Source organism: Crassostrea angulata, chromosome 2 (genome assembly GCF_025612915.1).
Source record: "Crassostrea angulata isolate pt1a10 chromosome 2, ASM2561291v2, whole genome shotgun sequence".
Lineage (NCBI taxonomy): Eukaryota > Metazoa > Mollusca > Bivalvia > Ostreida > Ostreidae > Magallana > Magallana angulata.
Window position 1 is genome coordinate 57,673,676 of NC_069112.1, and position 14,033 is coordinate 57,687,708.

Sequence of the window (14,033 nt, forward strand, 5' to 3'; positions counted from 1 at the left end):
AAAAGTTAAAGAACATCCAAAGGGATATTAGTTGACCATTCAACCTCCATAATAGTAATACAGTAAAACTCGGTTATAACGAAGTCCTGTATTTACTTCGTTACATTCACAATTCTTCATATCCGTATTACGAACTCATTATAATAAGTTAAGCGATTTGCTATATATGTGTTTATTTCTGATTTGCTCTAACTGAGACATGAAATAAAAAACTCTTTCTATAAACCTCAAATAACTGGATAGAAAATGAAGAAATGTTTGTGAACTTAAACTCATATTAAGAATTATGTCTATTGCTATTTCTAAGTTTTACATGCAAAAGTATATAAATTTGTTATAAAAGATGTCGTTATTATCGCCTTTACGGGACTCGAATTAAGTTCGTTATATTCGTAAATTCAGAATTGGTCAGTACACACAAACACAGAAATTTCACAAACAATATTTCTAAACAATGTAACAAAAATTAATACATTTCAAATGCTTTGAGTTTCTGACACGAAGTGAATATAATATACAGGGTTATTTTTGTCCCGTGTAGTTTTCGCTACAATTGCAAATAGTTTCGCCACGTCTTTAATTTGCCCAGACCAAGAATGTTTAAAAAGAAATAATTTGAAACACTGAAATTCGCCTAGACTTGAATTCGCCCGCTGACAACAAGGGCGAAAGGGGCGAAAAAAAAACGTGGAAGAATATTTCCCTTTATACAGTACCATACTCATACGTAAAAAAAGTGACTAACAAAGCTCGTTGTGATTTCCATGCAAACTCTATGTGCAGATAAATATCCCGGATATCATGATATGCTTTTCCTTAAAATGATGTTATTGCATATTATGTATTGCATGTAATACCCCGTCAGATTATGTGAAACATTATCATAATATCACAAAAACAAGGAAACTGATGTAAAATAAAGTTGTCATATTATTTACATCTTCTAGGTATTTTTAAAACCAGGAAATACATGTCTGTTCAAGCAAACTTTTAAAACTAATAAAAACACATGAGTATTAAAAAGTGTTAATTCGCATGTACAAGTCAGTGAGTATACTTAATAACCACAAAGTATACACATATAGGCACATGCACGTTCAAAACAGTAAACATCCGTCTTTTTAAATGGTAAATTTAAATGCCGGGCTTTTTCGACTTAAAATAATATAATACTTCAGTTTATCTATGCTTCAAAATGAAAGGCAGCTGTATAATCACTGACATTTTATTTTCTACTTTGATATTGTAAATAGATTTTAAAAAGCTTGCTGTTACAATTTATGTTTTAAATATATATTGATATTGTTTTTTTTTCGTTTATGACATATTATCTAATAAGATGTCGAAAATTCTCCTACTGCATCAATTTTATTCTGTGAATGAATGGACCAGCGTTAATATGTGCTATCTCGAAAATGGTCAGTAAAAACTTTTAGTTATCCGATGGTTTGAGATATGGAAGTTAATGAAAGTTGGTCTATTATCATTATTATGTTTCCAGACATGTGTATACACATAAAGTTTCCATATATGTGTATACACACATGTATATATAGTCATATAAGTTATCGTAATTCATATTGTCGAATAAATACTAGAAGGTTTAATAATTTTATTTCATATCTAAAATAAACTTTAAAAAAAAACATAGAATGTTCTTAAATTATCTTGTAAAGCAATACTTTTTGACAAGAAAATTTGTGTTTGTCTTTGCCAAAAATTCTGATAACCGGATATGCAATGCACAAAAAAAATTGATAAACCGATAAGGGTATAAAGAACAACGCAGAAAATGCATGCAACTTAACATTTCCATTCCAGCTTATCTAATCACAACTCTATCTTGCACAAAGTCATGAATACATAAGCTTTCATTTAACACCCTCTCCCCCCTCCCCCCGAAATGAAGACTGTATTCTTCGATAGATTGCTTATCAGACACGACCCGGATATAAGGTAACATTTACGAAAGTCTACTTTTTGACGTTTTACAGAAAACATAGCTCTGAATAGACCTGCCTGACAGCGTTATCCCTTTCACGGCACACCATGGAATGCATTCTTGGCTGTTGACGGACGTCGGTCAGATCTGTCTCCGGCTGGAGGACAGTGTGCAATATCAGAAAATAGTAGATCAATAGCAGAATGGAGGGTAGATCTGGGAGGAGTTCGAAACGTGCATCACGTTTTTATACAATACAGGACGGAAAATGTCGCTTGGGGTATTTATCTGCTAACAAAGTGAAAATGAAGGGTGTTCATATTATATTATTTATCTGGAGATATTTATGTTAAGCATATTTGTTCAGTTTGAATACTTGAGACACATAATTGGGTTGCTTGATTGATTCATTTACAAAGTACTGTAACTGAAACATAACTTAATGTTTAAAAGAAATGGCATCCTTTTATGGACTTATAAGGTTCCTTTCAATTAATGAACATTCACAGCCTCATCCTGTGTGATTTATGCGAAAGTTTTATGATGCTTACTAAAACCTGTCACAAAATTATTGATATGCGTAATGTGTGTTAGGCATTTTCTATCAAACAGCACTACGTATAAAAACGACGGATAATAAGCCTTAAAGATGATTACAAACAATATTCGATGCCACTAAACAAGGTCAGATGACATTAATAGCATGTTCCTTATCAATAGGGATGCAAGAAAATCTTCAAATCATATATCAGTGTATAGAATTGATTCTATACTAAAAATGCTCACCCTCCCATCCCCTCATTCGTGTTTACACAAACATACACATTTCTCTTGTACAGAGTCTTGAGTTTGTATATTTTTAAGACCTACGTTTTACAAATTTGATAAACCTTAACTATTCTACACTAAAATAAGTTCTTTTTCGTTGTTCTTGAACTAACAGATCAAAACGACTACTTGAAGAGTAGATTCTTGGGATTTTCAATCTATGTATCGAACACCACCTACAGAAAGGACTGGAAACTGTGTTTCAAGGACAACAACTATACCAGAGCCACAATACCCAACCCTATCAGTGTAACATGCCTTATGCACGGGAGATACGTCATTTACTACAACAACAGAACTCATCGTCCCTTCCCTGCTGGATATTCTACTTACGCCTTTAACGAACTGTGTGAGGTTGAAGTTTATGGTAAGATTTAAAGAATCTATTTAATTAAAGAATTGATGAATATGTAGAGCAGATTTTGCATTTTTAAAAAGTATACCATATAGTTTTTTAGTCCATATTTTATTCAAGCCTGAAGTTTAATCAAATTTAGTTATTCATATAAGAGAATGATTTATTTATGCATCGTTTTTGATAAAAACAAATTTTTTAGAATAATTCATTACTTCTTCCTCTACTTTATAGAAGTTGTGAACCGTATCACGTAGACAGCTGTCAAGAATTTACTTCCCGATATGTTTATTATTACTTTTAAACATCGATTTTGAAAGTATAATACGTTTAATATGTTATGTTTACTAATACGACAAAAACTACAACAATTATCAACACATTTATGGCTATATTTGACTCTGAATAGATAGAACGTCGTAAAAGCATTGTGGTTATCAATAAGAAGGCTGGATGGTTGTGAAACATGTACATTGTACCTACTTCAATGAAAAGAACAGCTCTGTTAAGAGATGAAGGAGGCCAATTTTGAGAGTTTAAACTTAGGAGTTTTCTTTCCTTAATAAGAGTTTACGACAAAAAATCATACAGGTCTAGAATTCTGAAGTAGATATACTACCACGTAATTTGTTGACTTCTTTATTTTCTTTTTTAAAAAAGAGAAATATTTCAGTTGTCCTAAATAGTGTTTTAAAATCCATAATTTAAGGCTAAAACGCTTAAAACATAAATTATTAACAAAATACCCCTGGTGCATAACGTTATAAGAATGTTTGCTATGTAGACAAGGTGAGGCCTATATTTCTTATTAATGTTTTCTTAATACGCATATTGAAAACACTCTCCGCGTCTACGTTCATTGAGATGTATTTTGAAGGACATGTACAGAGAAAGTATATGCATAACATTTAGTTCAGATGAAACGCACAAAGTTTAAGCTCCTTTAAAAATTCTTAACGTTATCATCGTTATCATCATTATCGATACTACTATATTAAAAAAATAGACTCGAATGTATGGGCTTTTATACGAATAAATCGGAAGAGTACTGTCTTTCCTTTTATATATTTTAAACATCATGGGTACTTGAAGATTACCAATATTTTTTTTTATTTTATATCAATCAAGCGTCACTAATTAATAATCAACGAAGATTCCTTTTAAAAAAATCCAAATATCATTTGAATTTTTTGGATTTTACAATCTTGCGCATGCGCATTACATTCACGCTAAATCATTGGAGGCTTTTTAGTTTATGTTTCCACAATATCACTTTTGCATGCATAAACTCAGAAACGATAATACAAATACGTGTAAATTTTCATTGAAAATTTGCTGTATAATCTGTTTATTAAAGAAAATATGGAAGATAACTCTAATTCAGTGCATTTAATATGAAAAATCCCGAGAGTTCCGAACGTCAACATAGTGTGTAAATAAAAGTTTAACTTTGGTGAAAAAGTGTACAATTCTTCATTAATATGAATTAAATTTTTAGATGAAAGGTATTTACAGTTTCAAAATGGTTTGTTATGAATAGTTTGACTGTTTTTTTTTCAATGCAGCTTTATTAATTTTCTCCAAAATCGTTTCGAAGCGATTCTGCAATTTTTAAATTACATTACTGGTATATGGGAGGCACTCGTGAAGGCTTGTCCCGAGACACAGTAAGATTATTCTAAGCAGAGTGCAGTGAAATAAATAGCAATATTGTAAGCTTAAAGCTTGGTTATGTAAATGACAAAAATATACGATATGTCGATGTATCTATTTCGTAAATGTCCTAAATATATATGCAATGTCAACCCGTGCACGCACTGGTCAAAGTCTAGTAATATAGTATAATAAAATATGATAAAACATTAGATATTGATTGTTGTATTAAGAGCATTTATATTTCGGGAACGTCAATTTTAAGTTAGAGAAGTCGAAAAATATAACCATATCCATTAAGTCGGTTTAATATGGTGAGTTCTTTGTTTCATTTTTATAGGTTGTCTGACCTTAGGATATTACGGAGAGCACTGTTCCACTCCTTGTCCAGAAAACTGTAAGGGTGGAGACTGTGACATTGTGGATGGAACTTGTGTTAGCTGTGTTCCGGGATATAGTGGATCTATGTGTAACATAGGTACAGCTTACATTGTATAATGTTTAATTTTACTGATAAAAGTTAAGTCTCTTGGATGTATGTAAGCTAACATTTGCATATATATTTTTCATTGCTCGAGATATTTTATATATCTTTGTTTTTCCAAACTTCACTTCAAAGTCTGTGGCGCTTGCTACGAAAAAGAACAATGTGACTTCAAAAATGGTACTTGTCCAAATGGATGTGAAGACGGGTATAAAGGGAGACAATGCAAAACTGGTAACGAAAAAATAGTACACTCAGGCTTATGTAGAATGAACGTAGACATGACAGTTGTAGATACAATTCAAATAGATTTCATTATGTTCTTACCAAATTTTAAAATTATGCTAATTTTTTGTAAACTAAGTAAACCGATTCAAAAGCCAAAAAGAAATACATGCTTACATGTATATTTAAACGATTGGGACGGATGATATGTCTGCCTGTATGTAGCCATTTCCTATGACTCTGATGCGTGTTTAGTAGAGTGGGTGCTTGCGACCACTCATGAAAATTGTTGTCAGATGTATAGGGAGTTTTGAAGATCGCTCGCAAATACCTGCTCTGCTGAATACGCAAATCGGCATCCTTATGCATATATTTTTTTCTCACTGAACATGTTTGTTGAACTTTATTTTTTTTTCCTAATCTAAATTTTACAGGTATATTTTGTTTGACAAAAATTCCAAAATTAAGAGAAAAAAATTATTAAAATGAAGGTCATAATCAAATTTAAAAACAATGTTGATTGCAGGAAGTTAAATGAAATTCTGACTAGCCCATATCTATTTAAAATCTACTCACTTTAAGCTATATGATACGATGCAATATTGTCATTTCGATTGATAAAAACTGTAAAGATTTTTCATTCCTGTCTCCTTAACGTTCATCTACTTTCAAACTTTTGTCAACGATTCCAGAAATGATTCTATGAGATATCCGGCGTCCGGTAAAGCTCAGACTTGTTTAAAGTTATTAAAAAAAAATTGAAATTCCTTTTTTTTTTTATGTAATGTCAGTTTGCACAAACAACACGTATGGCCCTAATTGCTCTATGACATGTGGACATTGTCTCTACCTGTATGGAGAAAAATGTAACCACGTGACCGGTCAGTGTCCTCGCGGATGTGCTTCCGGCTTTCAAGGAGACCTTTGTGTTGAATGTACGTACATTTGATATGTTTAATTTACGTAAACTTATTCAGTACCCTTTGTGCATGCGTAGTGTTTTTTCTCCAAACATGAGATACACTATGAATACCTATCTCTAAATATTATAAGCGTTTGTCATTTCTTTTTTTTTTATTTAGCAAGAAGTGAATTCAGGAACACGACACTTGCATGGTCGACATATAATGGTATGATTATTTAAAAGCATACATGTATAATAAATGTGATCACAATATTCTAACTCTGAATCATTTTTTTTTATTTTCAATATTATCTGATTGTGTTGAAAGTAAATCCATTTACTCAATGTATTTTAATTTAGTTCATATGAAATCAAATCAGAAATGTAACATCATTGCGTTGCGTAAAGTTTGTTTGCTCCATATTCGTAAAGTATTTTAAATAGATAATAGCAAATTCAATTAAACCGGAAAGAAAATTATCGGTGTTAGTATTTCTTACATTGCATATTATTCGATTTATGTTTACTTATTTAGTACCCTCTGTGCATGCGTAGCATTTTTTCTCCAAACCATGAAAAAAAATGTATGAATAACTTTTTCTGTAAATATATATGGCTTTAGTCATTTGTTTTTTTTTCAGCAACAGATAAATTCAAGAACAAGACACTTGTACGGCCAATGAATGATGGTATGATTATTTAACAGCATACATGTAATGTAAAATGTTATAACAATATTCCATTCTAAATATATTTTTTTTAATTGTACAATTATCTGATTTTGTGTGAAGTATGTACAGTTACTCGTTTTGTTTTAATTTAGTTCAGTTAAAATCAAATTAGAAATTTCTAATGTTACATGATAGCGTTAATTAAATTTTGATCTCTAGAAATTCTTAAAGTATTTACATAGACGATGATAAGAAGGACAAATAATCATTGGTGTTGGGTATTTCCCAAAACTACGGTTGAATATGAAAAAGGAATATAATCTAAACATCAGATAAAAGTAATCGTTTACATGCTTGTTAGTGACAGCTGAAATTACATAAGACTAAATTATTTTGACCAAAAAAGACACCAACAAATGTGAATCAATATGACAAAATCCATGTAACGTGATATATCCCTTATTTTTGTTATTTTAAAAATTGTATGAATAGTAATAAACAACTTAACAATATATTGAATAAAATAAAAGGAAAAATGGACAATTGCTATTGAGTCCTAGTTCCTTGTAGCTCAGCCATGAATTATTCAACACAATTTAAATCTTAAAATGTAAAAAAGAAAACACCAAAAAACAACAACACAAGTTCACAAACAAAAACAAATGAGTATAGGTAAAAAGAAAATGAAATATTCCCCCCCCCCCCACCCTTTTTTTTAACAATTATGTAAGTGTATCAATTAAAGAAACTTGTTCATGTATATAGTCTTAACGTTATCATCATTATCTATACATACTACTATAATAAAATAATAGACTCGAATTTTTGGGCTTTAATACCGATAAATCGGAAGAGTACTGTCTTTCCTTTTCTATATATTAAACATCATTGGTACTTGAAGATTATCAATTTTTTTTTAAATTTTTTCTCACTCAAGCTTCACTAGTTAATAATCAACGAAAATTCCTTTTTTAAAAATCCGAATATCATTTGAATTTTTTGGATTTTACAATCTTGCGCATGCGCATTACATTCACGCTAAATCATGGGAGGCTTTTTAGTTTATGTTTCCACAGTATCACATTTGCATGCATAAACTCAGAAACGATAATACAAATAGTGTAAATTTTCATTAAAAATTTCCTATATATTCTCTTCATCAAAGAAAATATTGAAGATAAATCTAACTCAGTGCATTTAATATGAAAAATCCCGAGAGTTCCGAACGTCAGCATAGTGTGTAAATAAAAGTTTAACATTGGTGAAAAAGTGTTGAATTCTTTATTGATATGAATTAAATTTTATGATGAAAGGTATTTACAGTTTCAAAATGGTTTGTTATGAATAGTTTGTTATTTTTAATGCAGCTTTATTGATTTCCTCCAAAATCGTTTCGAAGCGATTCTGCAATTTTTTAATTACATTACTGGTATATGGGAGGCACTGGTGAAGGCTTGTCCCGAGACACAGTAAGATTATTCTAAGCAGAGTGCAGAGAAATAAATAGCAATATTGTCGGCTTAAATTTTGGTTACATAAATGACAAAAATATACGGCATGTCGATGTATCTATTTCGTAAATGTCCTAGATATCTATGCAATATCAACCCGTGCACGCACAGGTCAAAGTCTAGTAATATAGTATAATAAAATATGATAAAACATAAGATATTGATTGTTGTATTAAGAGCATTTATATTTCGGGAACGTCAATTTTTAGTTAGAGAAGTCGAGAAATGTAACCATATCAATTAAGTCGGTTTAATATGGTGAGTTCTTTGCTTCATTTCTTTATAGGTTGTCTGACCTTAGGATATTACGGAGAGAACTGCTCCACTCCTTGTCCAGAAAACTGTAAGGGTGGAGACTGTGACAATGTGGATGGAACTTGTGTTAGCTGTGTTCCGGGATATAGTGGATCTATGTGTAACATAGGTACAGCTTACATTGTATAATGTTTAATTTTACTGATAAAAGTTAAGTCTCTTGGATGTATGTAAGCTAACATTTGCATATATACTTTTCATTGCTCGAGATATTTTATGTATCTTTGTTTTTCCAAACTTCACTTCAAAGTCTGTGGCGCTTGCTACGAAAAAGAACAATGTGACTACAAAAATGGTACTTGTCCAAATGGATGTGAAGACGGGTATAAAGGGAGACAATGCAAAACTGGTAACGAAAAAATAGTACACTCAGGCTTATGTAGAATGAACGTAAACATGACAGTTGTAGATACAATTCAAATAGATTTCAATATGTTCTTACCAAATTTTAAAATTATGCTAATTTTTTGTAAACGAAGTAATCCGATTCAAAAGCCAAAAAGAAATACATGCTTACATGTATATTTAAACGATTGGGACGGATAATATGTCTGCCTGTATGTAGCCATTTCCTATGACTCTGATGCGTGTTTAGTAGAGTGGGTGCTTGCGACCACTCGTGAAAATTGTTGTCAGATGTATAGGGAGTTTTGAAGATCGCTCGCAAATACCTGCTCTGCTGAATACGCAAATCGGCATCCTTATGCATACATTTTTTTCTCACTGAACATGTTTGTTGAACTTTATTTTTTTTTCCTAATCTAAATTTTACAGGTATATGTTGTTTGACAAAAACTCCAAAATTAAGAGAAAAAATTATTAAAATGAAGGTCATAATCACATTCAAAAAAAAAATGTTGATTGCAGGAAGTTAAATGAAATTCTGACTAGCCCATATCTATTTAAAATCTACTCAATTTAAGCTATATGATACGATGCAATATTGTCATTTCGATTGATAAAAACTGTAAAGATGTTTCATTCCTGTCTCCTTAACGTTTATCTACTTTCAAACTTTTGTCAACGATTCCAGAAATGATTCTATGAGATATCCGGTGTCCGGTAAAGCTCGGACTTGTTTAAAGTTATTAAAAAAAATTGAAATTCCTTTTTTTTTTTTTTTTTCATGTAATGTCAGTTTGCAACAACAAAACGTATGGCCCTAATTGCTCTATGACATGTGGACATTGTCTCTACCTGTATGGAGAAAAATGTAACCACGTGACCGGTCAGTGTCCTCGCGGATGTGCTTCCGGCTTTCAAGGAGACCTTTGTGTTGAATGTACGTACATTTGATATGTTTAATTTACGTAAACTTATTCAGTACCCTTTGTGCATGCGTAGTGTTTTTTCTCCAAACAGGAGATACACTATGAATACCTATCTCTAAATATTATAAGCGTTTGTCATTTCTTTTTTTTTTTATTTAGCAAGAAGTGAATTCAGGAACACGACACTTGCTTGGTCGACATATAATGGTATGATTATTTAAAAGCATACATGTAATATAAAATGTGATCACAATATTCCAACTCTAAATCATTTTTTTTATTTTCAATATTATCTGATTGTGTTAAAAGTAAATCTATTTACTCAATGTGTTTTAATTTAGTTCATATGAAATCAAATCAGAAATGTAACATCATTGCGTTGCGTAAAGTTTGTTTGCTCCATATTCCTAAAGTATTTTAAATAGATAATAGCAAATTCAATTAAACCGGAAAGAAAATTATCGGTGTTAGTATTTCTCACATTGCATATTATTCGATTTATGTTTACTTATTTAGTACTCTCTGTGCATGCGTAGCATTTTTTCTCCAAACCATGAAAAAAAAAATGTATGAATAACTTTTTATGTAAATATATATGGCTTTGGTCATTTGTTTTTTTTTCAGCAACAGATAAATTCAAGAACAAGACACTTGTACGGCCAATGAATGATGGTATGATTATTTAACAGCATACATGTAATGTAAAATGTGATAACAATATTCCATTCTAAATACAGTAAAACACGCTTATAACGAAGTCCCATATGCGACCAATTTAACTTCGTTATAAGCGTAATTCGTTATATCCGTCAGGTTTACAACATGAAATAGAGACTTTGGGAATGAAATTCACTTCGCTGTAAGCGTCAATTCATTATAAGCGTGTTCGCTTTAACCGTGTTTTACTGTATCTTTTTTTAAAAATTGTACAATTATCTGATTTTGTGTGAAGTTTGTACATTTACTCGTTTTGTTTTAATTTAGTTCAGTTAAAATCAAATTAGAAATGTTACATGATAGCGTTAATTAAATTTTGATTTTTAGAAATTCTTAAAGTGTTTAATATATAGACTATGTCAATTTGAATTAAAAAGGACAGATAATCATTGGTGTTGGGATTTCTCAAAACTACGTTTGAATATGAGAAAGGAATAGAATCTGAACACATCAGATAAAAGTGATCGTGTACATGCTTGTTAGTGACAGCTGAAATTACAAAAGACAAAATTATTTTGACCAGAAAATTGGAAATCAATATGACGAAATCCATGTAATGTGATATTTCCCTTCTTTTTTTATCTTAAAAAGTATATACAAAGTAAAAACAACTTCACATGACATTGAATAAAACAAAATTAAAAATGGACAATTGCTACTGGGTCCGAGTTCCTTGTGGCTCAGCAAGGATTTAATCAAAACAATTTACATCTAAAAATGTATATAAAAAAAACAAACAAAATAACACAAATTAACAAACAAATAAACAAAAAGAAATGAGTATAGGTAAAAAGGAAAGGAAATATTGCCCCCCCCCCTTCTCTCTCTTTTTAATAATAATGTAACTGTATAAATTAGAGAAACTTGTTCATGTATATGATACTCATTTGCAGCTTATGGTCCACCTGTTTTGAAAACTACAGTTCAAGTTCCTTTTTATTCCATCATCACCGTTGTCGTATTGTTTTCAGTCAGTGCTCTTCTCAACCTGTTTTTCATGTACGTTACTTACTAGTACTCGAATTATTTTTCACTCGATCGTGATCGTATTTTCTTGTAACATTTGAAAATACGTCACGTCAGTTTACTTAACTTTCAGATCCAGACAGGTACTTGCAAGATGCCGCAATCGAGAAGAAAAGGTAGACGAATCTGTCGAAAAACCGAACACTATTGTGAACAGTATTGATATTCAAGAAAACGAATTTTCTACTTACCAAAAACTCGAGCATGCTGACCAAAAAGTAAACAATGATGTATATACTTCATTAGCATAAAACCCGAATAATGAGGGGTATTTGTTGTTGTTATGAAAAGTACGTTTTTCAAAAATATATATTTTGTGAAAATTCGAATGCATTTGTTAGAAAGAAATATTTTTTTAAAATTTCTTACTTTTACCCTTGACACTGCCAAATGAACATATTGGTATCCTGGGATCTGTTAAAATGTTGAAAAAAGAAACAACATCCCATTTTTTAAAAACATTCGAATGCTTTATTCGCCTTTTGTTTTTGTTTTATGTGTATTTGTATGTTGTTTGCTTGGCAATAAATACTATAATATGTACGAATAAAGTTGCACAAGATATTTTAGTCTGATATTATTTGATATAAGACTATTGGTACAGAAATTTAAATTAATGATACCTATTTTAAAGAAAATGTCAGTTCGATGCCTTTGTAGGCGTTCCGGCCTTTGATCTGTATAATGAAGATTCTAAATTGTAGAAATCGTGACCCTCGGACCAAAACTGCAGCCCAAGGCGGGGTTCAAAGTTCAACATAGAACTACATATGAACAATTTTAAAAATTTTCTTCTCAAGAACTACTTCACCAAAAATGCCAATATTTACACAAAAGGTGGTATATATAGTGAAGATTCTAAATTGTAAAAATCGAGACCCCCGAACAAAAAGTATGGCCCCAGGAGGGGTTTTGATTTTAACATATATAGGAAAATGTTTTAAAATCTTCTTCTCATGAACTATAATGCAACTGTTTGGGATATTACTATTCATACATGTACATCCTTAAATAATGCAGATTCTTAAATGTAAAAATCGTAACTCCCGGACAATCGATGGGGCACCAAGAGGGGTTCAAAGTTGAAACATTTTAAATAATGTAAAGGAAACGTTTAAAAATTTTCTTCTTAAGAACTAAAATGTTATAGTTTGTGGAATTTCTATGTATGCATCCTTGGCATATGTAGATTCCTAACTGGTAAAATCGTGACCCCCGGACCAATACTGGGGGTCAAAGTTTATTATAGAAATATAAAGGCAACATGTTAAAAAAATCGTCTTCTCGAGAACTACAATGCTTCAATTTGTGAGATTACTATCATGCATACAACCTTGGATAACGAAGGTTCGACAGTTTTAAAAAAGTGACCCCTGGACTAATACTGGGGACCCAAGATGAGTTTAAAGTTAAATGTAGAAGTATATATGGAAAATGTTTAAAAATCGTCTTGCGAACTACAATGCATCAATTCGTCAGATAACTACGTAAGCATCCTCAAATAGTGTAGATTCGAAATTATAAAAGCCGTGACCTCAATTTAATACTTGGGCCCCAAAAGGTGATCAAAGTTTAGCAAATAAATATAGAGGGAAAATGTTGAAAAATCATGTTGAAAAATCTTTTTCTAGGGAACTATACTGGTACTGTACCAGTTATCGGCTAAGACCAGTTATCGGCTAAAATGAGAGTTCGGGTTTATTACACGGGGCAATCCCAGATATTTTAATTCAGTCGTCTTTTTGGAATAAAGAAAAGTAGGTTTGCTTGAAAACTTTCTTGAATATGTTTTATACACAAGCTTAAACGATCATTGTTTACCTCTGATTTTACATCTTTGCACTTTTAGCAGTGGGGAAAATGACGTAATAAGTTAAAAATAGAATATTACATCTTTGTGAAACGTTACTATAGCCCTTCTTTGATTTGACATATAATATCAATACAAATAGCATGTATAAACAAAAGGAATTCATTAATTTCCGAGAGATTCGTAGCGCAGTTGAACGCCTGATTGCACAATTATGTATTGAATAGTGTACGATTTGATGAATTACCGTATGATAATAAACGAATACTTTTATGAGTTTTGTTTATAATGTATCACAACCCCGACTATGTTAGTCTGACC

At 31.1% G+C, this 14,033-nt stretch overlaps 1 pseudogene; it reads left to right on the forward strand.

Annotated features, from left to right (window-relative positions):
* The window catches only part of LOC128174550 (multiple epidermal growth factor-like domains protein 10), a 151,501-nt pseudogene that overhangs the window by 521 nt on the left and 136,947 nt on the right, over nucleotides 1–14,033 (forward strand).